This window comes from Mesoplodon bidens (assembly GCF_964165515.1).
Source record: "Mesoplodon bidens genome assembly, chromosome: 5".
Classification (NCBI taxonomy): Eukaryota; Metazoa; Chordata; class Mammalia; order Artiodactyla; family Ziphiidae; genus Mesoplodon; species Mesoplodon bidens.
Window position 1 is genome coordinate 130662734 of NC_138161.1, and position 24900 is coordinate 130687633.

The 24900-nt window shown below is 41.2% G+C and overlaps 1 pseudogene across 1 annotated transcript in view; it reads left to right on the forward strand.

Moving 5' to 3' along the window:
* Positions 1 to 241: 241 nt before the first annotated feature.
* The window catches only part of LOC308617981, a 39465-nt pseudogene continuing 14806 nt past the window's right edge, over positions 242 to 24900 (forward strand). The window contains exons 1-4 of the transcript in view: positions 242 to 246; positions 1261 to 1451; positions 2509 to 2757; positions 3315 to 3533. The product of the transcript in view is annotated as an uncharacterized misc_RNA (transcript). The remainder of the gene's footprint in view (positions 247 to 1260; positions 1452 to 2508; positions 2758 to 3314; positions 3534 to 24900) is intronic.

The following is a 24900-nucleotide window of genomic DNA, read 5'->3' on the forward strand; positions in this document are numbered from 1 at the left end:
GTCCTTCAGAGTTTCTTCTAGAGCAATGACTATTGAGCTTTTTTGAGACTCATAGGAAATACATTTTACATTGCAGCCAAGTGCACACATATGCACACAGACACACACACAGCTGAGACGAAAGCTTAATAAAACATTACTTAACCTTCCCGCGCTATTTCCTAGCCCACGTATGTCATTTTAAAATGGGAATAAGCATCATCTTTTAGGGATACAAAGTATCCTAACATGACATGTTAACATGACGTAAAGCTAACATGATATGAGGTCTGGAACTTGCTTCAAAATAGTTGAGACAGAGGGCTGGGGTGTAGATGAAACAAGACTGACCACAAGCTGATAACTGTTGAAACTCGGTGAGAGGCACGTGGTGAGTGGTGGTTCATTATACTGTTCTCTCTAAGATTTCATACATTTGATATCTTCCATAATAAAAATTTAAAACAAAACAAAAATATTGGTCATGCCCCACTAAATTGATGTCACAATCCACGAATAGGCCGAGAACTACAGTTTGTAAAATACCTTCTAGAAAATCCAGGAGTTGGGAAATTTGAAACTAGATGGCAGGGGGGAATGTCAACATCTAATTTTAATCTAATACACACACACCCCAGCCTCCAAACCAGGTCTACTTCTTCTAAGATTGGGAGGTGGGGTGTTTGCTGAGTTTTGTTTCTCCTCAGGGTACCGTTGTTTTCAGATGTCTCTCTTTGACAAACAGGAAACCTACATGGCAGTTATCTCCACCCACCAAGATTCAAATCAGTCTCATTAGCTGAGATCTCCTGGACATGGGAGGATTTTGCACAAGGCCCTCAGCAATCCTGTCTAGGACCAACCCAGTCATATTTGGAGCAAATTAGGGGACACTGTCTGTGAGCAAAACCCCGCAGAGACTCAGAGAGCATCCTGGACGGGGCATGGAAACCTGCTCATCCCTCCTCCACGACCAGCTTGTCACCACTTCTGGCTCCTCAGGTGCACCTTGGTGCCTCCCTGGTATTCTCTGAGGAGCTCCATGGCCACTCTGTCCTCTTCTTCCTTTTTACTTAGTTTATTAAAGTGAGACTTCAGACGGCCCTTTGGTGTGTGGCCGAGTGTAAGGTTGTTTAATATCTCTTGGTCACAAGGCACTCGGAACTAGCTTCAGCTCTGCTTCTCCAGATCTCTCCATCGCACTGTGCTGAGCGGATGCTGCAGCCACCCCTCGTGTCTGAAAGCACACGTGTGCCCTTTCCAGATCCCTTTGGTCTGCAGCTATGAACTCTGTATGTTACCAAACCAAACTTGGGCCCACCCGCTTGTGCACAGTAAAGCCAACCTGCCAATACCAGCTGTGGTGAAGGAAAGTGCAGCGTGCGTTGTAAGGCGCCAGACAAGGAGTCCAGGGCAGCTCGTGCTCAAAAGCCCTGAACTCCTTGATGGTTTCCGGGGAACAGTTTTTATAGGCAAAATATGGGGGAAGGAATGAGGGTATGTGACCTTCCTCAGATTGGTTGGTGGTGAGGTAATGGGGTGGTGTTCTAGGAATCTCAGTCCTCGGCCGTTTGGTTCCAACCAGTCTGGGGTCCACTACTTGTGCTCATCCTCCACCTGGATGGGGGCCTTGGTTCCTGTAGAAGAACTCAGAGATGTGTATCAGGCTGTTATGTGTATCCCTTGAGGAGGAACCAGGACCCTGCCCCATCACCGCGCTCTTGTTTCCTGACTGCCTTTCCTTTGTTCCTGCATTCCCTCACTCCTCTAATTAGTAACTGTTTGAATCTGCCCTTTGGAACTCAGGGAATGTCGAGGAGGCTGAAACCTTTTCTCTACAAACAAGAAACGGGGGACATGGAAAGGCTTCTGTACTTGGGAGGGTCCCCACAGTGTCCTGCTCAGTTTCATATCTAGAAACCACACTTTGGTGGAAAATCTTTCCATAGCTGAAGCAATTCTGCCACACAGAAAACCAGAGGCTTCTAGGGTTTGAATCCACAGTGTTGACCCTGTAAGCCCGCATTTCTCTCCACCAGAGTCCTGTCACCTTTATAACTCAAGATTCTCTTCTCCCATCCTGTCCACAATTCCTCATGTTTTTAATAGCAAATAACCCCTACTAGTAGTTTCTAAACCTTTATCACTCGAACCACTGCAGGAACCCAGTGCTACTAGTATCTGTACAGATTAAAAAACTAATATGGCAGTATAGGGAAAACACATTGAAAAGATGGTAGAGACAGCCATAGCAGTCCTGTAGGGTGTCTGCTTCAAGTAAACAGAAAGGAAGGTGATTGTTACATTCAATCTAGACAGTGAGCTTAACCAGAAATAATGCCAGTTGTGCTCATCAGTTGGTGTTCCCTGAATGCTGTATAATGTTTATATTTGATGTCAAGTTGCCAGCCTCTTGTGTTATGGTCTCCACTGTGGAGGTTACTGCCTTTATGAAAGCTCCTGGTTGAGGAAGGGTGGGTGATGACTATTGCCTATAATGTAGAGAGTGTGGTTTCATGTCCTGTCTAGACCAGACGGCTGTTGAGCTTATTCTAAGGCTCCCTCTACCCCCCTCCTCGGTTCTCCTGAATGGCATTTTCTGGGCACTGGTAGACCTGCCTCAGGTGGGTCCTGGCTGTGCGGGGCCTGAATGTATAACTGCAGTACCAGTTGACCTCTTAGATCTGCTGGGTGGGGGCTGGCACGTGACCCCAGCATCATCATTCCTAGAAGCCATCAGCAAAAAAGTCCAGTCTCAAGTCCTCCAAACTCTAACCAGTACGCGGAAGAGGAGGCCCCAAAATACACTGTTGAATTATTCTGGGGTTATTTAAACAAGATTGCAGAACAGTACTCCTGGCTATAAATGCATAGACTACCTCCTAGAAGAAATTACAAACCATCTCCATTCCCGTAAAGTGGACTCCATTCCCATAAAGCTGACTTTCTTCATAATAACGCACATACAAAGGTTAGAGATTCGGGTGGTAACCTTCATCAGCACGTTGGGAAATGCGGCAGCCCACCATGGTGGGATGACAGTGAACCCTCTTTTATTCTTCACTGTGACTCCTTGCAGGAACCTATTCCCTATAACCAGCCCTTGAGCCACCACTGCCAGCTTTCTTGGAGATGACCCCTGTTGCAGAACCCTCGTGGAGTGTCTGTTCCTCTATCTGGCTAAGAGAGGGAGAACTGACCCATTCATGATGGCTCTGAGGATTAAAATCCCACACTCCAGTCCAAAAAAAGGGGAAAAAAAAATCACACCCACGTACACACACTCAAGAAGATACTTCTACAAGCTGTGACATGGCTGCTTCTGTTGCTTAAAGAGGATACTAGTCCAGCCTTGCTGGGTCAGATACTGGGCCTCTGGGGTCTCTATACCCTAGAGGAGGGGACTAGATCTGGTCTAGGGCGAGGTCATAGTACAGTCCCATGGCTTCAGGAAACCCTGCTGTCCGAGTCTGCCATCACTGTGGCAGACACTTGCCAGGTGGGGTTGCTGGGTAACGCCGCAGAGTGGGATGAGCAGCTCGCTGAGCAACTGGGTACAGGCACCCTCTGCACTGTGTACACTACTCGTACCGCCCATCCCTGATAGCTACCTCTGACTTCCTTTCTCTTCTGGAATGGATCTGCATTTCAGAAACTGTTCATGGAGGCTCAGATCAAAACAAAACAAAACAATAAAATTGCCTGAAGCCTGTAAGCCAACGAGGGAGTGGACCCTCTCAATCTCGGGCAGTGGCCATGGGCAAGCTGGACTGTTTATCAGTGCAGCCAGCCCTGGGTCAGACATTTCCCCAAAGGTTGGCTCCACAGCTTGGAGTGCTTCAGAATGGGCTCCACCATTTCCCTAGGATTCTGAGGTGCTGCTCCACAGAGAGAGTTTGCTGTATTGAGTCCATGCCATCTACTTGGCGCGCTAACTCCATCATTAGACGCTCTTGGTGACGGTGCCCTTGAAGCTCAGTTTGGAGGGATATTTAACTCAGTGGATTGCTGGACCTCAGGGCCAAAGTCTAGGACAGCTTCTCCCTCTTTTGCTGGGTTGGCCATAGAGTGGCCAAAACCAAAGGAATAAGGCGGGGAAGGGCTAAGAGTTTAGAACCTATGTTTTCTCCTTTTCCTTTGCAGCTCATGACAGAGAGTTGAGGACCTGAAGAGCAGGGCCCCACTATAACTTTTGAGAGCCCTAGGTACTTTTATCTTCATGGGCCTCTTCGTTCAAAAAAAACACTTTAAATTGTATTTCACTGTTGGATTGCTATCAAGGACAAATACGTTAGTATGATATACTAAAATATTTTCTTCAGCCTAAAAATTAATTTTCTCTTTTGATTTTAGGAGAAATTAAAACATTTTTATGACCCTTTAAAAATACTGTGGGTCCTGGGTACCGTGCCTGTTTTGGGCTTAATGGATGTCAAGCCTGGTAAGAGGTCCGCTGAGTACCTGTAGGTTGATGGGAAGATGAAGGGCAAGAACATGATATTCAGGACGGAGGTTTGCAGAAAACCCTTCACTGTGTCTCCTTCCATCTGTCCACCCCGCGCTGGGCTTCCTGCTCTCAGCCGTGATGATTTCGGAATCTCCAATTCACTCTGAAGGGTGGGAGAGAGTACGTGGAGGGAAGCATCATTTCCCACACACAAGTCACCACAACACTGTAGTAACAGAGGATTACAGTTTCCAATTTTAAAGGAAAATGTATTTAAGCACACTAACAGAAATATCAAGAATAAATTTTGTCCTTCCCTACAAGCATCCCTGCAGATGTCCTAGCATTAGTCATGAGAAAGACTGTTTTAAAAGATGTTTACAAAGCTACCTTCAGAGAAGCTTGGGCTTTGCTGTCATAATATTTTTCAGCTGTCGATGAACTGAGTCTCCATACTTACGATCCACCGAGTCACAAATAGAGAGACATAAGATTGGCAATTTCTCCTACGATATTTCACATGTGTCGATTTCAGAACTTAGCACCTAGAGACAAATGTATTACAATTTTCTTACTCAGTGTGGTTCTAAGTCACTTTCCCCTACCTTATTCTACAGGTCTGCAGATGGCCAGACTCTCAGATGGAATTCTGAAATTTTCCTATTCTTTTCAAAAGATATTTTTAGTTCACTTTCCCCTAACCCAGAGATGCCAGGCAGCACATTTAGCAGTAGACTGTGTGTGTCCTCCAACGAGAATGGAGTGTTACAAAACTAGAGATTGAGAAATGCTCTTAGTATTGCCAAGCGAACTGAATTATTATTGTTGGAGAGGAAAATTAAATTTTCCCTCTACCCTTTTAGGTTCTTGGCCAAGACTCCCTGTAATTAAAAGACAGATTAACAAGAGAAAAACAAATTTAATTACATACCTAGGGGAGCACCACAAAGATATAAGACCCAAAGCCACCCAAGCAATTGAGCCTTGTATACCAGCCTGAGCTAAGGAATGAGATAGGAGCCTGGGCTTCAGTGGGGAGGAGGGGAATTCCCAAGAGGATGCGAAGAGCGGGTGTTCGGTAAACAAACGTTGCCCTGCCACACAGAAGTCTCTCAGATGATGAAGTTCTCTCTTGTAGTAGCTCTCTTCCTGGTACAGGCTCCCTTTCTAATTTCTTTTAGGCAGTTAAGGGGGAGGCGGGGAGGGTATAAAGCTTTTCCTGAGTCTGCTGGGTCTTGAATGTCTTCAGCTCAAAATAATCCACATGCCAAAGTGGCACATTCTGGGGTGGCTTATTCTGAACCCCGCTCATTATCTTAGAGCAGCGGTAGGCAAACTACAACCTGTCAGCCAAATCCAGCCCACCACCTGTTTTTATAAAGCCCAGGAGATAAGAATGGTTTTCATATTTTTAAATGGTTGAAAAAAAGACAAAAGAAGAATATTTCGTGACGTGAAAATTATGTGAAATTCAAATTCCGGTGTCCATGAATAAACTTTTATTGGAACACAACCATGTGAATTCCTTTACAGATCGCCTATGGCTGCTTTCATGCTGGAGGGCAGAGTTGAGTATTTCCGGCAGAGACCATTTGTCCCACAAAATTTAAATGTTTACTCTGGGTCTCTTTATAGAAAATGTTCGTATGTCCCTGAATTAGAGCATAAGAATTCTTACATAGGATCACAGCCACCACATTCCCTCTAGTAATCACAGTACAGGAACTCTTAGTCATGACTAATATTACTACTTAACCTCTGTTGACTGCTTACTGTGTGCCTGGCCCTGCGCTGGGTGTTTTTATCCGTTATCTCATTTACTCCTCACAACAATCCAGTGAGATGGACAATGTCATGGCCTCCATTCTCTAGATGAGAAATGTGAAGCTCAGGGAGACCAACTAACTTACCTAAAGTCTTAGCAAATCTCCTAACTGGGATCCAAACCCAAGACCTTCTAGCACCAAAGTTCATACCTTTACCTCTTGTGTCATTGTCACTCCCGAGCCTCTTCTGGCGTCATGGATGTTTGCCACTAGTACTCCATTTCTTTTTTTAATTGAAGTATAGTTGATTTACAGTGTTGTGTTAGATTCAGGTGTACAACAAAGTGATTCAGTTATATATTTTTATTCAGCTTCTTTTTCCTTATAGGTTATTACAAAATATTGAGTACAGTTCCCTGTGCTATACAGTAGGTCCTTGTAGATTATCTATTTTATATATGGTAGTGGGTATATGTTAATCCCAAATTCCTAATATATCCCTCCCCCCACCCCTGCGGTAACCATAAGTTTGTTTTCTATGTCTGTGGGTCTATTTCTGTTTTGTATGTGAGTTCATTTGTATCATTTTTGTTTTAGATTCCACGTATGAGCGATATATGATATTTGTCTTTCCCTGTCTGATTTACTTCACTTAGTATGATAATCTCTAGGTCCATCCATGTTGTTGAGTGCCCTATTTCTGAGTAAAGACTTGCATAAAACTTCACTGCTTAGTGCAAAGTAAGGCTTCCTTTTATTTGTCCTAATTTGCACCTTTTCCAGCTTCACAAGGGAGCTCTGGGTCTGGTAAACTTGTTCTTGGTGAGTGTGCGTTGATACAGCTATAGCCTCCCCTGTTATATGTATTTGACTCCCATCTGCCTCGAAACCTTTTTGGGGCGCAGGGGGGTGTCTCTGACCTCTGCATATGGGAATGTCCTCTGCTCTTCTTCAAGCCTGCTACTGTTTTGTTTTCTTTCTTTAACTGCAATAACCAGAGCAACATATGATATTCCCAGGTTCAATAAACTGGCAGGATATGTTTCTTTTCTTTTCTCATGTCTTCCTTAATGATTCCCACCATTTCTTTGTTGTTTTGTTTCATCATCTTGGGGCCACGGAAGCAAGAGAGGTCAATGTTTTCAGTTTACGGTACCTTCCCAAGCACATTCTGGAACATAACTTTGTTTGTCCTGCGCTAAGGATTCTATATATTGTTCACATTAGTTTTCTCTGAATAGTTTGAATACCATTTTCCTGCATAGTTCACATTCTTTTAGTTCTCATTCTAAAGGGAAAGAGAGGCACAGGACAAGGGCTGTGTGTGTGTGTGTGTGTGTGTGTCTGCAGTGGAGACGGCTGCCCAGTGAGGTGGAAGGCCTACATTCCTTTACAGGAACTGGAGCTTCCAAACATCTTTCCAAGAATACCAGATATGATCTAATCTCTAAATTGGAAGTCAGCAGACTGTTCCCATGACTCATGACTCCAGATACATCTTTCAACAATCAGGCCTTCACTTCATGGCGGTGGGAGTATCTATACCTAAGCAATGTGGATAAAGCAGATCTTTATGAAAGGCTCCCATTTCTTCCGAAGAGTAGGAACAGATATATTTAGATTTAGATATATTTTGCTCCTATCTTCTTAAATATATTTTCCAAAACATATATTTCTGCCAGGCTTATAGGTAAATGTTCATGTAAGCATTGCTTCAAACACCTCAGCATAATTGCCACTTGGTAGTAGGGGGCTTGACCCAGACACAGTGCCTGGCAGTGCATTTCTAGGTTCTCCAGGGTCATCAGTTTCACAGGCTGTGTGATTTGAGATAATGTCATTCATCAAGCTGGATGAGAAAGACGGTATAATTACTGCCTGGCAATTTTTCTCAAGAATGAAAGATTCTAGGCTTCCCTGGTGGCGCAGTGGTTGAGAATCCGCCTGCCAATGCAGGGGACATGGGTTCAAGCCCTGGTCTGGGAAGATCCCACATGCTGAGGAGCAACTAAGCCTGTGCGCCACAGCTACTGAGCCTGCGCTCTAGAGCCCGCAAGCCACAACTACTGAGCCCATGTGCCACAACTACTGAAGCCCGTGCACCTAAAGCCCATGCTCCGCAGCAAGACAAGCCACTGCAATGAGAAGCCTGCGCACCGCAAGGAAGAGTAGCCCCCGCTCGCCACAACTATAGAAAGCCTGTGCGTAGCAACAAAGACGCAATGCAGCCAAAAATAAATAAATAAATAAATAAAATTTAAAAAAAAAGAATGAAAGATTCTTTCTGAACATTCATGCAAACTTTGAAAAAGTTTGCATGAATGTTTCTCATTACTTCTCTGTGATACTCATGCGTATTCTGTCTAATCAGCTAGTGCCTTCTGAACTAATTCCTCTCAGTTCCTTTGGAGAACCTAACAGAAATTTCATTCACCTTCACTATCCAACACAATTCCTATCCTATATTTGTTTTTGTTTTTTCATTTTCTTTCTTCCTTTCTTCCTCCTTTCCTTCCTTCCTCCCTCCCTTCCTTCCTCTCTTTCTTTCTTTCTTTCTTTTTTTTTTTGAGAAAACCATGGTCAGAAATACATAGAACTGAAGGCAAGAATATACTTTTGGGATAAGCCTCCCCAAGTGTGTGTTATCTCTGTCAGATGTGCTTGGCACCCTTGCTCAGCCCAGATGAGCATCACCACTGTGCTGGGTTCTCCCATGTTCCCAACACCTCAAGGCAACTAATAAAGAAAGGTGGCCCCCTTTTGTCCCCGCATAATAAAAATAAATTATAAAAGACTAATAGTTAGGACATTGCCTCAGGATTTATTTTTATAACTGTTGTAATAAAGAAATATGATAAACTCATGTATGAAGATAAAATACAAACAGAACACATTTTACTTGCTAATCAAGAATCTTAAAGAGTAGAATCTTATCGTACCTAGAACAAAGATTCTAAAATCAATATGTAATTTTAAAAACCACATATAATCTAATATACTCTTTTATCTTTTTTTAAATTGAAGTATAGTTGATTTACAATGTTTCAGGTATACAGCAAAATGATTCAATTCTACATTTTTATATATATATATATATATATATATGTATATTCTTTTTCAGATTCTTTACCATTATAGGTTATTACAAGATACTGAATATGGTTTCCTGTGCTATACAGTAGGTCCTTGTTGTTTATATATTTTATACACAGTAGTGTGTATATGTTAATCCCAAATTCCTAATTTATCCCTTCCCCCACCCCTTTGGTAACCATAAGTTTATTTTCTATGTCTGTGGGTCTATTTCTGTTTTGTATATGAGTTCATTTGTATCATTTTTGTCTTAGAGTCCACATATGAGTGATATCATATGATATTTGTCTTTCTCTGACTTACTTCACTTAGTATGATAATCTCTAGGTCCATCCTTGTTGCTGTAAATGGCATTATTTCATTCTTTTTTATGGCTGAGTAATATTCCATTGTATATATGTACCACATCTTCTTTATCCATTCATCTGTCAGTAGACATTTAGGTTGCTTCCATGTCTTGGCTATTGTAAATAGTGCTGCTATGAACATTGGGGTGCAGGTATCTTTCCAAATTAGAGTTTTCATCTTTTCTGGGTATATGACAAGAAGTGAGATTGCTGGATCATATGGTAACTCTATTTTTAGTTTTTCAAGGAACCACCATACTGTTCTCCATAGTGGCTGCACCAACTTACATTCCAACTAACAGTGTGGGAAAGTTCCCTTTTCTCCAACACTCTCTTTAGCATTTATTATTTGTAGACATCTTGATGATGGCCATGCTGCCTGATGTGAGGCGATACCTCATTGTGGTTTTGATTTGCATTTCTGTAGTAATTAGTGATGTTGAGCATCTTTTTATGTGCCTCTTGGCCATCTGCATGTCTTCTTTGGAAAAATGTCTATTCAGGCCTTCTGCCCATTTTTTGATTGGGTTGTTTGTTTTTTGATATTGAGCTGTGTGAGCTGTTTGTATATTTTGAAAATTAAGCCCTTCTCAGTCACATCATTTGCAAGTATTTTCTCCCATTCTATAGGTTGTCTTTTTGCTCTGTTTATGGTTTCCTTTTCTGTGCAAAAGCTTTTAAGTTTACTTAGGTCTCATTTATTCATTAATCTAATATACTCTTGAAAATAAATCATATATCCCATAAAATACACAGCATACATAGCTTTGTGTCTACAACTCTTTGCAATATGTGCAGGAATGTAGAGAATATCATAAAGAGTACGTATGCCAAATGTGTTTACAGTATTTTAATTCCATGAGAAGGAGATAGTTGAATTGGATTCACAAAATGTACATATATTATTATCTCCTCTGATTAAAAGATATTGTTAAAAATCTGCACGTGGCCATTGGTAGACACTAAAGTCACAGCCCTGCTCAAATACCCTGCCGTGTGGAGTCAACCTTAACCAAGGACAAAATGGTAGTTTAAGCATATTTCAAAGGTCTGAAGGTAACAGCCAACCCAAACTTTGGGTGCCTCTAGTCCATTTATTTTCCAGCTTTCCACATAATTTTCTGAGATTGGCCAGCCCTCTTGGTCATCTCCACATCTCATCAATGGTCTGAGACAGGACTGTGCACAGACTGGAGAAGCTGCTTCCTTCAGCATTTTTTCCTGTAGCCTCCCCTTCCCAGTGCACACTTCCATTTGCAGGGGCTGCTTCTCTTTTGCTGCCTGCAGCCTTAACACCTCAGCTCAGCTTCCTGTGTGCTTTGTGAGTGGAGATTCCTCATTCCACCCCACCCACAAGAGATTAGCTAATTTTGGAATCATTAACTCATATTCCTTTTTATTAGATGAGCCAGAAAGAGGAAAACTAGAATTAAGTATTTATATTCCTAATTCACACACAAGTCACTGAGTTAGACTATCTAGGAGACACAGTTCAAATCTGGATTGCTGAGGACCAGCTTGCACCTCTCTCAGGAGGTCAGAATTCCACAAAAAGGGGCTTGCCTTACCTGGCTTTTTAGAACTGGTACAATTTCGTCAATAAAATGGCACATATTGACAATCAGTTTATTCAGATTTGGTGCAGATATTGTGTCTCAGAGCCAGGCTCAAAACAGGTCCTACAGGAGATAGCCTGAAACTGGACTAAAGCCTGGTGAAAATAAGAACAACCAGCCACATTTGAAACTTGTGTCAGGGTAAAGAGGCCATAAACCTGGCCAAGCTGGAAAAGGCAAATTAATGCTTTTAGCCATGTCAAAAATAATTGAGTAACGTGAGTCTCTAATCTTGGAATTACCTATACTGAATAAAATTCTCTGGAACTGGATAAGTAAGAGTATGTGATCCTGAGCTTTCTGCGTGTGCAGAATGTGCAGTTAGACGACTGTGAAGGACAAGAAAGGATGAAAGGTTATGAATCCCAGGGTTGTAATCATTTAGAGAAGACCTTTGTATCCCTTTTAAGAATCACAGAATGTTAGCTGTCACCTATAGACACAATGTGGATGGGGAGCTTCAAACATATTAAGAACCTAAGGAACCAGACAATCTTACATTAGGAGAACAGTCGAATTGCAGAGAGCCATTGGAACAAAGAATTTCTACCATCAATGTTGGTAGCGCCCTGTTTAATTAAGATACAGTATACATTTGAACACTTACAGGTTTAAAAAATTCTCAACTACAAAATACCACAATAAAAAGGGTAAAGGGCTTTCCTAGTGGCACAGTGGTTAAGAGTCCGCCTGCCAATGCAGGGGATGCGGGTTTGTGCCCCGGTCCTGGAAGATCCCACATGCCGCGGAGCGGCTGGGCCCGTGAGCCACGGCCGCTGAGCCTGTGCGTCCGGAGCCTGTGCTCCGCAGCGGGAGAGGCCACAACAGTGAGAGGCCAGCGTACCACACACACACAAAAAAAAGGGTAGAAAGAAGAGGGTAAAAATGCAACCCTGTGTTTTGTCATATAGTCATTCTGGTTTCTACAAACAACTGGATAAGAAACAAATTGAAATTTATCAAAGGTACTTACACATTTCCAAAATTTCTTATTAAAAGTGTTTGTTTTTTAACAAAAAAGAAGAGGACTCACAGATATAGAGAACAAAGTAGTGGTTGCCACTGGGACGTGGGGAGGGGCAATGCAGAGGTAGGTGAGCGGGAGGTACAAATTACTGGGTGTAAGATAGGCTTAAGGATGTATTGTACATCATGGGGAATATAGCTAATATTTTGTAATAACTGTAAATGGAAAGTAACCTTTAAAGTTATAAAAAATAAAAATAAAATAAAAGTGTTTGTTTTTATATCCTCATTAACTGATTCCCTAGATCAACCTCACTGTTGATAGTACTACGGTATACAGACAGGGAAATGTAGTCATAAATATGTAACATTTGTACCTAAAAACCTGGTCCAAACCATAACATTTTCATACACTATGCTCATCAAAATGTAGTATCACATGTCATAATCTGCCCAGTTTTAGAAAGAAGACTGTTTTTGACAAATTGCAACAACCATTTTTTCCTAGTTGAAATCTTATTTTTAAAACATTTGATGCTTAACATATTTCACACAATCTGTTGATTGTTCAGTAAGGCACTTCAAGGGCAAACTCAATATCCAGAATTTAGTGTTGTATAACATAATCAAAATTAGACATTTTCTTTAAAAAATAACTTAATCAAAAATTAACTTGCTACTTTAATATCAAAAATTGACTCAGAGATATTGTTTCTCTGATTTTTGTTTAGCAAAATCCTTTCCAGTATTAATATTACTAACACCTTTATCAATTACTTATTTGGATAATGTCTTAATAAAATGCAATTTAGAGTTCTGGTCCTGGTAATGGCAGAAAGCTTGTATCAGACTAATCTTCCTGCATATAACAGTAAACTTTAGACAAAATATAAAAACCTGCTTATCATAAGGCACCAAAGAGCCACCAAACTCTGGCAGACACTGAAGAGATTAAGGAGAGAGCCACATTTATACGGATTTGCCCTGAAAGCACACCCCAGCCTAAACTCTGAGAGTGGCTAGAATTCCAAAGGAAAACTGCAATTTTGTTGGCTTGAACTGTCAAAGAATGGAGCTCAAAGCTGCTAAAACATCTGGAAAGTAAGGAAGGAAATCTCAGGAAGGACAGAGACAGAGGGGGAATGCTAAAATCTGTGTAAAAACTTCCCTCAAATCTGTGGCTGATTTCTGAACTCTGCATGTATGGGAGAGACTTCGAGGAGCCCAGAGGAAAGCAACAGCCAGAAGGCCATGGAGCTAAGCACGTATTTCTTTTGCTGCTCAGCATAGGGAAGCTGGATTTAAAATTTGAGTCCTGCAAAATTAGAAGAACTTGGAAAATACTTTAACCTTTCCATTGAAATTCCAGAATTACTTTATGAAAAAAGTAATGAAAAATGAAAAATGACTATGTCTCAGTACTGGGGGATTTGCCTAGGAATAAAGGCAAAGCCGAAAGAGAACTGTGCTCACCAAGTATAAAACCAAGTCTAGGGCTTCCCTGGTGGCGCAGTGGTTGAGAGTCCGCCTGCCGATGCAGGGAACACGGGTTCGTGCCCTGGTCCGGGAAGATCCCACATGCCGCGGAGCGGCTGGGCCCATGAGCCATGGCCGCTGAGCCTGTGCATCCAGAGCCTCCGCGTCCAGAGCCTGTGCTCCGCAACGGGAGAGGCCACAACAGGGAGAGGCCTGCGTACCGCAAAAAAAAAAAAAAAAAAAACCCCAAAAAAACCAACTCTATAGAAATTCAAGGTGATGAGTCAATAATTAAACTGGTGACTAGAACAAAAATCAATACTATCAGAGGAAAACAACACAATCCAGAGTCTCTATATCATGTCAGTAATAAGGTCCAATATACAATTTAAAAGTTACTAGATTGGTTGTTTCAGTGTGGGTCTAATCGGGATAGAAACCACACAGTAATTGAGACAAAAAAGTTTAATATAAAGAATTATTGAATTATGATAGAAGAGTAATTATGAAGATGTAAGGAGAACTAAAAAGGGTACTCTGGGGCTGAAGGAGAGTACTCAAGGAAGAACAAACTTGGAAGGGTTTTTCCTACCTAAGACTGGGGTTCAGACCTCCTTGGTGAAGGAGTGGTTTCAAGACAAGAGATGGCAGAGAATTTTTCTGGTGGCTCAGTCCAGAGCTTGTCCACATCAGCAGGCAGCAGAAAGCAGCCTTCCAGTACACAGGCAAGCTGATACTGGCAGATGGGAGCACAGAGGGAGTCAGCGTGTTAGAAGTCTGCTTGCTGGCAGAGTGAGGCAGGCTGTGTGCAGTGTCCATGTTTAGAGGATCTTGGGAAACAACTCTGAGGTGCAGGCAAGCCAAGGCAGTCAGAGCACCACTGCCAGCACAAGGTCTGAATCACGGTGGTGTCTGCATCAGGAAGACAACAGGAACCAATTCTTGGGGATGCAGGCAAACTGACACTACTGGGAGGTAGCACAAAGGGAACTGGGGTACCTTTCCCAGTACAAGGCCTGAAGTGTGCTATTGTCCGCATCAGGAAGGCTGCAGCATGGTGGTTACCAGGCCTGGGATAGGACTGCCAGGTCACCAAAGGACTATGTGCTCTAGGCACACACTTGAGGCAGTGCATCACTGGATATTCACACACACACACACACACACACACACACACAACTTCTGGACTCTGCAGCAGGAGCAAGTGAAAACAATGCAGCATAGCAGAACCAGGAAGAGAAGTGCTCTTTAGCCTGCAATGTGCCTCTAGCCTCCTCCACTAATAAAGCTTAACATCATACTAACTATATAAAGAAGTGCTTAAAGAGTCAGTCCATTTTCACAGAGCAGGTACAAAGAGTGACTTTGGAATTAAGAGACAATAAATTGATAGGCACACATGCAAAGAAACAGGAAAATGTGATCTAAAGCTAAGAAGAAAAACCATCAATAGAAATCAACCCTGGGATTAAATGTTGGAATTAGCAGACAAGGACTTTGCTGCAGCTATTATAAATATGTTTGAGGGCTTAAAGGACAAAATGTCACAATGATTGAATATCTGGGAAATACCAGCAAAGAACCAAATAGAAATTCTAGATCTGAAAATGAAACGTCAGAAATGAAAAAATTACTTAACAGCATACTGGAAGTAGGAGAAGAAAGGCTAATAGAAATCATCAAATCTGAAGAATAGAGAGAAAGACTTTGAAAAAAAATTAAAAAGCCTCAGTGACCTATGGGAAATATCAAGGGGTCTAATATATGTGTAATTGGAGTGTCAGAAAAAGAGGAGATAGAAATGAGGCAGAAAAATATATTTAAAGAAATAATGATGAAAAACATCAGTTTAGAGATCCAAGAGTCTCAGCAAACTCCCAGCAGAGAGATACAAGGAAACCCACATCTAGTAATATCATAATCAAATGAAAACTAAAGATAAAGAGAAAATCTTGAAATCAGCTAGAGAAAAAAGACATATTACGTACAGGAGGAAATCAACGCAAATGACAGCTCACTTCTGATAAAAAGAGAGAGAGACAGAGACCAGAAGACAATGAAATAGTATCTTCAAAGTGCTGAAAGAAAATAAAAACTGTCAGCACAGACATTTTTAGATAAACAAAAGCTAGTTACTAACAGACTTGTACTACAAGAAATATTAAAGGAATTTTTTCTGGCTGAAGTGAAGCCACACCAAACAGAAATTTGAATCTGTAAGAAGGAATGAAGAACATGGGAAACAGTAAATATTTGGATAAATATAAAATACTACTTATTCTTCTCTTTATTTAAAAGACAATTAATTTTTAAGGCAAAAATTTATAACATTGTAAGGTTTATAATCTATATAAATGTAAAATATATGACAATAATAGCACAAAGAATGGGGTGGCATACATGGAATCATTCTGTTGCAAATTCTTATATTTTAAATGAAGTGGTACAGTATTAACTCTAAGTAGACTGAGAAGTTAAGATGCAGTAATCCCTAGAGCAACCAATAAAAAATTACAGAGGTATATCTTAAAAATGGAGGAATCTAAATGGAATACTCAAGTAGACTTGATTAACTCACATAAAGGTGGAAAAGGAGGAACAGAGGATGGGACAAACAGAAAACAGCTAGCAAAATGTAGACCTAGATCCAACTATATCAGTAAGTACATTCACCTTAGCTGGATTAATACAGTCCAATTAAAGGCACAGAACTATTAGCCTGGATTTTTTGTTTGTTTGTTTGTTTGTGGTACGTGGGCCTCCCACTGCTGTGGCCTCTCCCGCTGTGGAGCACAGGCTCCGGACGCGCAGGCTCAGCGGCCGTGGCTCACGGGCCCAGCCGCTCTGCGGCATGCGGGATCTTACCGGACCGGGGCACGAACCCGCGTCCCCTGCATCGGCAGGTGGACTCTCAACCACTGCGCCACCAGGGAAGCCCTTAGGCTGGATTTTTAAAAAGCAAGACCCGACAATATGCTCTCTACAAGAGATAGGTTAACATCCAGTTTATCACTGAATAGATGTTTCTAATTTGTATATCATGAAATTAGAAATAGTCCTGGTTTTAACTAAACAGGCTTAAAGTATTTGGTAGTTCAATTAAACTGTTCCTCTAGGAGTCACAACCCGCTGAATGTATGGAGTTTGGGGATTTCATGAGATAATCTTGTTTCAGCTCCTGCCACTTGATCATTTTGTTACATAACTTCCTGTTTCTTCTATAACTATACGGATTAATACATCATATTTAAATATTAGACATGATCTAATATTTAAAACCACTTCTTAAGCATATAAGATCATAGCTTGAAATTCTAATTGTCTTTAATGAAGACAAAAATGATCAGTTAAAGATACAAAACAAATGATCTGAGATTATATTCATTCAAAGAGAATCAAGTGTTCCACAGCGGCACTGTTTGCTAATAAAGTAGAGAGGCATTGTGGAGTGGTCAGAGACAAAGGGGCACAGGAGTGCAACAGACCTTGCATTTGACCCCTGTCTCCTCCGTTTACTGGCTGGGAGACAAGTTAGCTAAGTTTTCGTTTTCTCACCTGCTTCCTCTTCTCCTTAGGAGGTTGATCAGGAACCAGACTGTTTAGGTTCTAACCAAACCACCTTCTTCTCACTAAGTAACTTTGGGCAAGTTACTTAACTTCTCTAGGTCTTAGTTTTCTCATTTGTAAAATGAGTATAGTAATGGCACCAACCTTACACAGTTTCTGAGGACTGACTGAGTGACTATTTGTAGAACACTTAGAATCGTGTCTGGCACATAGAAAGCATTGCATAACTCTTTGCTAAATAAAATAAATACCTCCTTGTTGGGTTCTTGTAACAATTAATTAAGATGAGTTAAATAAATCACTTAGACCACTGTGTCTGACAAATGGAGTATCAATCAGCAGTAGTTGCCATTACTGTTACTGGAGGTCCTGTGGGTGATCGTTGCTAAACATTAGCAATTATCTCACTAGTACACGTCTTACCGGGCACTGGGGAGAAGTCTTGGTTTGCTAATTAATAATGAGTTGATGACCTTTATAAATAGTTTATAGACTATATAATCAAGTATAAAAAGGGTGGTAAGGGAAAATTTGTTTACAAAGAGACCCCCCTAAGAAGTTAAAAAATAAAACTTGGGGAGGGGGTAGATAATGCTAATAGATATAAAGTTGTAACTGTCAAGACTGTTCAAAGCTGATGAAAATGTTAGTGAAGAATTAAAGCTTTAGAAACTGTTACCTTTAGAGTGGGTATAATTAATGGAGGCGGAAATCAAGCTTTCAAAGACCTTGGTCTACTGACTGGCAGCAGCGACATCCCCGGAGAGCTTTCTAGAAATGCAGAATCTTAGGTTCTACCAGAATCAGAATTTATAAGATCTCTAGTTGACTCTGAAGCATTGTTGTAGAATATTTTCACTTTCCAGTTGTTCCCTGGAGTTTAAGTATACCATATTAATAATATTGAGATTGGGGTAATATTATGTCTCTTTAGAGTGATACATTTTTCTCTGATGATATGACTTTACAATTTGGCTACATACCTGATTTTATTATGTCCCGGGGACAAATTTTTCTAATCAAAAGCCACTTGTGGTTTTATAATGCAAATCTATTTGAAAGGAGTCACCAAGCAGGTTTTATAGTAAATGTCACTGGAATTTCTCAGTTTCATTACCTCAGGGATGCATGATTTTGAAAACTCATCTCTAAATCACTAGAGTTCAGAATTTTATCACTTTTCACAGTTCACCCTTGCTCAGCCTGAAGATGAGAAATAAAAAATGAAAACAGGGCCCTGATTCACGCCTCATCTCTTGTAATGAAGTCACAAATCACTGACTTTTAAAATAGAAAGTTTCAAAACCAAATATTTTATTTGGATGTATCTGGAGAGCTAAAATATTTCTACTGAAACTCTCTGTGAGAAAACATTCTAGATATGAAACATCTGTTTTTGGTCATTTCAGTTAAAGACTAATATTTGCACAGGTCAGGGAGGCCCGTGGTGATATTGTGTTGTTCTAAGTACAATATTTCCATGATGTAGTATTCCTGAAGGACTGTGTAGCAGTATTCACCCTGCTAACATAGTTCAAACATTCCCAACATATTTGCGAATATGTATATCTGCAAATATCAAAAAATAGCTTTCTCGCTTCCTTCTTTCTTCTTGGAAATAGAGGGTGAGGGTCGGGGGCTGAACACAGCTATGGAAACACAGTGGGGGCTCAACATCAGGGGCAAAGTGCCTGGGAAGAGTCAAGGGAGACCTAAGTATTGGCCTTAGTGTTTGTTAGGGGGGATCATTCCAAGCAGTGGCCCTTTCGTAGAATCCCCTGGCCCAGAGTGAAGATGACCAAGGGATCTGCCATTAACTTTGAGTGGGGCTGGGGGCCATCAGTCTGAAAGTTACACCCTTAGAGGGTATAACTAACGTGGCTTGTGCGAGTACTGGAGCTCTCAAGAGCTCCAGTGATCAAACCTTTAGGCTTTCAACCTGGGTTACACAATGGGAATCACCTGGGAAGCTTTACAAGTTATTGGTGTCCAAGTCTCACCCCCAGACATTCTGATTTAATGGTTCTGAGGTATGACCTGGGCATAGAGATGTTTTAAAGCACCTTGGTGGGAGCTTCCCTGGTGGCACAGTAGTTAAGAATCTGCCTGCCAATGCAGGGGACACGGGTTCGAGCCCTGGTCTGGGAAGATCCCACATGCCGCAGAGCAGCTAAGCCCATGCGCCACAACTACTGAGCCTGCGAGCCACAACTACTGAAGGCCATGCACCTAGATCCTGGGCTCCGCAGCAAGAGAAGCCACCGCAATGAGAAGCCGGTGCACCACAACGAAGAGTAGCCCCCACTCGCTGCAACTAGAGAAAGCCTGTGTGCAGCAACGAAGACCCAACACAGCCAAAAATAAATTAATTTTTAAAAAATAATAAAATAAAATAAAAATAAAGCACCCTGGAGACCTATGTGCAGTGAGGGATCTCTATGCCACAACCTTTAGGACTCAATGCTCTCTCCCTCTAAACACCCCATCCTGCCCGATTCCAGCTCTTCTGATCATTCAATTCCTTCTCTCCCTCCCCCAAAGTTGCCACCTCAGCAACTTTCCAAGGCTGGGTCCTTCTGCCTGCACTGAATGAGCCCCAGACTCTTGAGTTTTAGAAATTATGGGCTGAATTTTTTCCTTCCAAAATTCATTTGTTGAAGTACCTCATAATGAGACTATTTGGAGATGTGGCCTTTAAGAGGTGATTAAGGTGAAATGAGTGCATGTGGGTGAACCCCCGACCAATATGGTGAATTTACAAGGAGAAGATCAGGACGCAGGTAGGCATAGAGGGAAAACCACATGAAGACAGAGAGAGAACAGTGCCATCTACGAGCCAAGGAGAGAGGCCCTCAGAAGAAAACACTGCTGACACCTTGATCTCAGATTTCTCACCTCCAGAACTGTAAGGAAGCAAATTTCTGCTGTTTAAGCCTCCCAGTCTGTGGTACTTGTTTTGGCGGCCTGAGCTGATGAAAACAGAAACCTTTCAGTGCCCAGGGTGTCTTGTGAGTCATGGTCCTTCTCTCGCCAGAGGTTGATTATGCTGGGCACGTGGATTAGTCTTCAGTATCTGAGAGGATTTTGCACACACAGGAACACTCACAGTGATTTGAACTTTGCTTAAGTCTCCACAGATTGAGCATTTAAGCAACGATATAAAATTTGATTAAATTACCTTAAACTGAAATTGCAAATCCAACACCTTAAATAGCAGACAAAATACACACATACGACAGCAAAACTTACTACAATATTTAACTTAAAACTATTCTAAATATCAAATACCATATGTTGAATTTATTTCTTCATTAAGGTTGTTTCATATCTCCCTAGGATTATGGATGAATTTATTTTGACATCTTCCTAATGTTCTAGTAATATCAGTTTGATACCCTGTAGGTTACAATTCTCACCAGACCCCAAAACTCACTGAAGTTCTGTATTTTTTATCTTTTCTTGGTTGGGGCAGAGAATTGCTTTTTCCCCCTAGGTGATTCAAAGCCAACCCAATAGTTACAAAGCTGAGCATCTTTTTCTTGTAAAGGTAAGTCCACTCTTTTTTCGAGATTTAAGTTTGTCACCAGAACTTGATGTTTGCCTCTGAAAATGATGTATTTTAAGACTTGGCCAAGATTATACAATGAATTGCCCTATATAGGTTGATCTGGTCTATTAAGTTTATATACAACATATGTGTCTTTATTGGTGTTTTTATTACCATTAGTGGAACCACTGAGATTTCATTCCCTGGAAGTTGAGTCTCTGCTCAGCAAACCCTTGCAGGATATTTGGGAAATTGATCACCTTGGAATATACCACCAAGGCCTCTTTTTTTTTTTTTTTTTTTTTTTGCGGTACGCGGGCCTCTCACTGTTTTGGCCTCTCCCGTTGCGGAGCACAGGCTCCAGACGCACAGGCTCAGTGGCCATGGCTCATGGGCCCAGCCGCTCCACGGCACATGGGATCTTCCCGGACCGGGGCACGAACCCGTGTCCCCTGCATCGGAAGACGGACTCTCAACCACTGCGCCACCAGGGAAGCCCCCCAAATTACTCTTTTGAACAAGTCTCATTTATCTTTATCATATAGATCGGGAAACTTCAGCCCAGTGAGATTAGGTAATATCCCGCAAGTGGTATGGCAGGGATTTTATCTAACTGCCACTTGTTTTTTGGTTGGTTTGTGTTTTTAAACGCCCCTCCTGCCACCTCTCAGCCTCCTGGCTAGGGTCCCAGCCGGGCTCTGTCATGGACGCCAGCCCCCGCCCTCCCCCGCAGCAAGCAGCTCTACCTCAAAGTTGTCTGTTAACGTTAAAAAGTCATGAAAGTAAAATGCACGTATACCAAAAGTGTTACTTCTCACAAGTGTGCAGACTGATGAATGATCACAAAGTGAATAAATACATTTATTGATTTATAAATAAATAAGTGGTTATAAATAACCACTGTGTGGAACAGGGAGACAGAAGTTTCCAGCAGCCCAGAAGTCTTCCTCATTCCCCCCGTCTTGATTACAAACCCCTTCCCCAAGCTTAGCTGCTACTCTGGCTTCTAACACCATAGATTAATGTTGTCTAATTTTTAAACTTTACATAATTGAAGTCACATAGTACATATTCTTTTGTGCCTAGCTTCTTTTACTAAATATTACGTTGTGAACTTCTATCACTAGTGTTGTGTGTAGCAAAATTTCACTTATTATCATTACTCTATAGCATCCCATTGTTTGAGTATAACACTATTTTTCTATTCTATTTTTTTAAAAATTTGTTTTTTGAATTTATTTATTTTTGGCTGCATTGGGTCTTCATCGTTTCTCTAGTTGTGGCGAGCAGGGGCTACTCTTTGTTGTGGTGCACGGGCTTCTCATTGCGGTGGCTTGTCTTGCTGTGGAGCACGGGCTCTAGGCCCGCGGGCTTCAGTAGTTGTGGCATGTGGGCTCAGTGTGGCACGTGGGCTCAGTAGTTGTGGCTTACGGGCTCTAGAGTGCAGGCTCAGTAGTTGTGGCGCACGGGCTTACCTGCTCTGCGGCATCTGGGATCTTCCTGGACCAGGGCTCGAACCCATGTCCCCTGAATTGGCAGGCAGATTTTTAACCACTGAAACACCAGGGAAGCCCCTCTATTCTTCTATTGATGGGCATTTGGTCTGTTATAAAAATGACACTCTTTTAAAGGTCTTTTGGTGCAAAATGAGAACATGCTTTGTCAGATGTAAACCAATGGATGGAATGGATCAGTCCTAGGATATGGGCTCAGCTTCAAATGTTTCATATACATCATATCATATCAGGGAGCACATGGTATCGACATGACTTACTATTTTTTAAAATATTATTTATTTATTTGGCAGCTGTGGTGTGCAGGATCTTTACTTGCGTGTGCGGGATCTAGTTCCCGGACCAGGGATCCAACCAGGGCCCCCTGCATTGGGAGCACAGAGTCTTAACCACTGGACCACCAGGGAAGTCCCCAATGACATGACTTACTGCTAGTGATACTAACTTCGACCAGTTTTTAAGGTCATGTCTGCCAGTTTTCTTCACTGTGAAGTTGCTATTTTTTCCCTTTCCATACTCTCTTCAGTAAAAGCACGTCACTAAGTCCAGACCATACTCAAGGAAGGGAGGGAATTAAGCTTCACCTCTTCGAAGGAGTGTGAAAGACTTTGTAGACTGATGTTAAAACCCCAGGAATTAATTAGTAAATGTTTGGGGGGAGATAATTTGAGGCTATGAAAATACCTTGTTTCTCTTAAGAGTTTCATCCACTAATTTTAGCATTCATCAGTGGATTTTGTTTGTAGTAGTTTTTATTGTGGTTTTAATGGTAATTAAACATTTTGGTGTGTTTTAATGGTAATTTTCTATTTCCCTCATTTCTTCTACGTTTAGTACCTGAAATTCTTCCATAAGGAAGATTTGTCCCCTCTTCCGTATGTATGTATGTATGTGTGTATGATGTATTTATGTATTTATGTATGGAGGCATGAATATTTTATTTGGGGGGTTATAATACAATACTATCATTATTTAATTTTTTGCTCAAATTGTTCCAACTTTAGCCATTGGGTACTCTTTCAGTTGGTTCCTGTGTGCCTTTGACATACCCCATCCTTTTTCTTTTCTTTCTTCTTTTTTTTTTGAGCACTTTCTTCTTTCTCTCTCTCTTCTTAAGCAGCTTTATTGCAGTATAATTTACATGCCATAAAATTTACCTGTTTTTAAGGTTATGTGCGTGTTCAGTTTTAGGAGATTTCATGCTCATCACATCATCCCAGGGGGTACATGATATCAATATAATTTTTAGTATATTTACAGAATTGTGCAACCGTCAAGAGAATTTAATTTTTGAGTATTTCCATCACCCCTCACAGAAACCTCATGTCCATTTGCAGTGATTCCCCACCACTCTCAGCACTAGGCAATCACTAATCTCCCTTGTCTCCATGGTTTTGTCTTTTCTGAATACTTCCTTACTTTCTGACACTGTAAGATGCTCCAGGCTCATATTGTACTTTCCCTGCCCTAACCCTAGAAATAACCATTTCTTCAAGGAGCACTTGTTCTGTTTGTTGGAGAATGGTATTTAGACACCAAGATTTGGGTACTCTGTGTGCTTGTTGCTACTTGAGAGTCATTGTTTCTGGCCTCTCTCAGTGGACAGAGGTAGGGAATATATGTATGTATTTACTTCTGTTATCTCTGTATACATATTGATATAAATATAAGGTCATGCTGATACCTGCAACTATAATCTAGCACCACAGAGTTCATTCTAGCTGTTCCCCCTTGCTTATTTTTTTCTCTGACAGTGAGAAACCTGGCTCTCTTTATTTACAATATATTTTATTATTCAGTTTTTGTATACATGAGTATTGGGTTGATTGGTGCCCTCAAAAAGACATGTTCCTGTTCTAACAACTGGAAGCTGTAAATGTAAACTTATTTGGAAAAAGGGTCTTTGCTGATATAATTAAGTTAAGGACCTCAAGACCCTTACCCTGGGTTATCAGAGTGGGTCTTAAATCCAATGACAAATGTGCTTAAAAGAGACACAAGGAGGAGAGACACATAGAGGAAAGAGGAGAAAGCCATGAGAAGACAGAGTTTAGAGTGATGAATCCATAAGCTAAGGAACATGCGGAGTCACCTGAAACTTAAAGAGGCTAGGAAGGATTCTCCTGAAGAGATTTCAGAGACTTTGGCTTTGACACCTTGATTTTGGACTTTTGGTCTCCAGAGTAGTGCGAGAATAAATTTCTATCATTTTAAGCCACCAAGTCTGTGGTAATTTGCAACAACAGCCCTAAAAAACTAATACAACATGTGGAAATAGTTTTAAAATTGCTAACTGTACCACTATGAGAAAAAAACTTACCAGCTAAAGCATAGTGTTTGTGTATTGCTTTCTTTGTTTGCCTTACACTATCCAATTAAACCATTGTTTTTCTAAGCTACTTAAGTCAACTCCATTAGTATGTACTCTTTTTTTTCTTTTTTGGTCTGGTTTCTACCATTTCTCATAATGATTTGAGATTCATAGTTGAATGTATCAAAAATGTGTTCCCTTTTATTGCTGAATAGTATTCCATTATATGGCTAAACCACAATTTGCTAATCTATACACCTGCTGATGGGCA